Here is a 3,678-nt window from a genome sequence, read left to right on the forward strand (position 1 = left end):
CTAAAAAGTATTCGATTAGATTACTTGATTACTCGATTGCAAAAGTAATTGGACATTACTTAAAGAAGTAATCGTTACTTTTCCGATTACTTTATTGTGGGAAGACACATCTTTAGCGCTCATAACAATGAACTACTTCCACTAAACACTAGCTCCCTCTTCGTGGTCGTTGCACCTTCACAATGCGGACACAAGCATAGAATTCGTTTGAAGACGTTTAATGATTTGGGCGTTCGCCAGTGTGCGGAGGGGGTTCTATACCCGTTTTCACCTCAAGAAAAAAGTAAGTTTTGCGCATTGTTCATACGCTGCGCGAAGTAGTTCTTACGGGATTTGCTTCTCGGAGCAAAAAGCGGTGCTTTTGACGTTTCGAACGTGTGCGTCTTGATAAGATAACATATGATTAATCTAAAATTCACCTACATATATCTTAAAGGACCCATGAAACGAATTTTGAGCTGGAGTAAATCAATTTATATTGGGATTTTACTAATAGCACATCGTTCAGTGGGCCAAAAGAACAAAGGTAGAAAGTCAGAAGCCTGACTTTCGCTACAAAAATTTGCAAAACATAGCGGACTATTTCGTACCTCCTTCCCTTCGTAAACTCTCCGCCTTTTCACTGTGATACATCCGCGGACCCCGCAGCGCGTCACCGGGCTACTAGCCACCATAACCGGGCCCCCGCAGCGCGTCACCAGGGCCCAAGCGCACGTCACACGACACCGGACCTCACTTAATCCCTTTACCCCTAAGCTGACATTGCGGTGGAAGCTACGCGCTTGCCGGACCAATCAGCCGCCTCCCTTTCATCACCTGACCTCATTCTCTGCGGGTCGGTATCACACTTCATAGAGTTGGTCGTGGTCGGTATGCGCGAGAGAGCGTGATCACGTGGAAAATGTGTGGCTGGCCCAACAGCACGCAGCTTCCACAGCACTGTCAGCTTCGGGGTGAACGGGGTGGGGAAAGCAACTAGTCGGAATTTTGAGCGGCGGGCTAATCTTCTAGGGGGACAATGGCTGTGTCCGGCTAGTCAAGCGAGATTCCGAGCAAGAGGGGACTCCCTTCTTTCCGACTTCTTGAACTGTTTGGTACAATGCGCGATTTATGAGTTGAGGAGGAAAGCTAAACAGAAAAAAGTTGAAAAAGCGTTTCATGACTCCTTTAATTATTCGCATAAAGAGATAAATTCGTAATGCTCCTCCAGGAGCCGGACTTGTTTTACTGCGGTTCTTGAGATGAAAAACTTGAGCAAGGGTTGTCGCTCAAAGTTTGCGTCGCTCATTTTATTATTCACATGTGGATGAGCTCGCATGTTATACAAAAGAGCAACAGCTCCAGGATTTGAAACGGATCATGTGATGTATCCATTAGCGGAAGAGATCGCCCCGGCCACTTCGCAACTCGAAACATTGCTTGTCACAAAGACCCTGCACGTAGGGGAAATGGGGAAATATTTCAACTGCCTTTGTTATATTTTGCATCCGCTTTAGGCATTCTTCGGTTCTGGTTCTCCTACGGGCTGCGAGTAGATACCCTAAGCAGGATTTTTATTTTTTTTTCTTATTTCTGTGTGTGTGTGCGTGAGGGGCCTAGTTTGAACGAAGGACTCACAAGGCTACATTCTGCTTCCTCAAACTTCGCCCTGAATGGCCTTTGTCACGCACTGTGGCTTTCCTGGGACTTTCCACTCCCAATCCCAGCTAAAAAAAAAAAAAAAAAAAAAAAACCAGACATTTTACGGAAACTGTACATAGAAGAATATTGACCTCGTTTCCTACAGCTCCGCGAAAATCTTTGGCTGTAGGACTGTTCGTCGAAAGACAATTCGTAGCAGGACAACTCGTAGCAGGGCGATTCGTCGCATAGGGCAATTCGTCATAGGGCAACTCGTAATAGGGCAATTCGTAATAGGGTAATTCGTCCAGATGACGATTCGTCACCCTATTAATAGCTTCTTATGTGTTTAATTTTCACGGTTTTTCGAGTATATTGCTTCAAAATTATTATTTACGAACGAAGGTTCTTTCTCATTTGTGCTTTGATTTGTAGCATAATGTTAAAGATTTTGCTTAAATGCTCTGCTTTCGCAGTAGACGCTGTCTCCTTCTGTGGGTAAATGACAAAACAAAGTTATAAATATGTTTCAGTAATTTTGATAGGACGACCACACAGGTGTCAGTTCACGAAAATAGTTTCATTTGCATCGGAAACTCTGCATATAGATGGTATTCACTGAGCCTGCAGGTTCGAGTTTGCCAGGGAGCGCCACCGGCGATTCACCATCTTCGAAGTCGCCGATTGACGTTTGACTGCCTTGGCTACATGGTCATCCGTTGATTTTGTGGGCCAATTTTATATCGTTGAAGAAGCTTGGTTGAACAGAAAAGAGAAAACAGTTCATCTCGGGGCAGGCCGTTTTAGTTTCTTGGTTGCCGTCGAGTACCGTGTGCAAAGGCTGAACCGCACGTAAGTAATTTAGCGAGCGACGAGAGGATCGACGACGACCCGCTTTGCTGTCGCTCGGTCACTCGCGCGGCAAGGCAAACCGCGTGAAAGCGACGGGAGCAGGCGACCAAGGCGATGAGCGACGATTTCTAGAAATCTAAAAACCGAATGACGCGACGAGCGACCGTGAAAAATTTGTGTCGCTCGTCGCCGACCTCGCTAAATTGCTTACATGCGGTTCACCCTTCACTGTCGCGTAGCTCGGTTTTTGGATTTCTAGAAAACTTAGGGCTCATCGCCTTGGTGCTTCATCGCTTTCATGCGGTTGGCCTCGTCGCGCGAGCGACAGCGAAGCAAGTCACCGTCGCTTGTCTTGTCTCTCGCCAAATCGCTTGCATGCGGGTTTTAAATAGTTTGGACTAATAAAAAATGCGGCGCATTTTCTATTAGCTGCGCACTCAGTGAGCCGCATGGTATGTTTCTGCACAGGAGCGAACACCGAAGGCACGACGTACGACACGGAGGCGATGGAGCAACACGGTTACAGGGCCGTAATACAAAAAGTCCGCTAGAAAAAGAAAAAAAAAACAATAAGGAAGGTAGCAGACAAAAACAGAGTAATCCCACCGTGCTACCCCAAAGTAAAGCCCCAAAGTAGAAAAAAATCACAGTTCTCGCAGAAGAGTTACCGCTGTGGGCACGGCGCGCGACACGGAGCGCAGCATGGAGCAAGACGGCCGCGGTGGAAAAGTCTGATAGCGGCAAAAAACGAACTGAAACACATACACAAAATATTCCTACGGCGCTTCAAACGCACTAAAGTCTCAGAATAACCCCTAGTTCCGGCCAAAAAGACCCTTTAGAGTTGTACAATGCTGCTAACCGACGCTGAAAGGTCCGGCCAGACGACACCTGACACGTACGTGGGATAGACAGAGACCTCGAAGATGGCGACCGCGGTGGCCGATGCCAGCGCACCTAGCGAGTGACGTCAAGCAAATGTTACCTATACACCTGCGTTCACAATGTAATGCTTCTGGCGCAAGCCTCGAAAATGTCCCTATTGTCTGTGGTTATTTGTGACTTTAAAATAACTGCCACAAATAACCCCAGCATGACTTTTGTAATTTGTGACTTTAAAAACGCGAAGCTTAGAGATGTCAGTCATGGTCTTTGTAGGTCTCTCTTCTTCGACATACCCAGTAGATGCTTTGCTCAGACCTTCGG

This window comes from Ixodes scapularis, unplaced genomic scaffold (assembly GCF_016920785.2).
Source record: "Ixodes scapularis isolate PalLabHiFi unplaced genomic scaffold, ASM1692078v2 PGA_scaffold4__175_contigs__length_147842914, whole genome shotgun sequence".
Lineage (NCBI taxonomy): Eukaryota > Metazoa > Arthropoda > Arachnida > Ixodida > Ixodidae > Ixodes > Ixodes scapularis.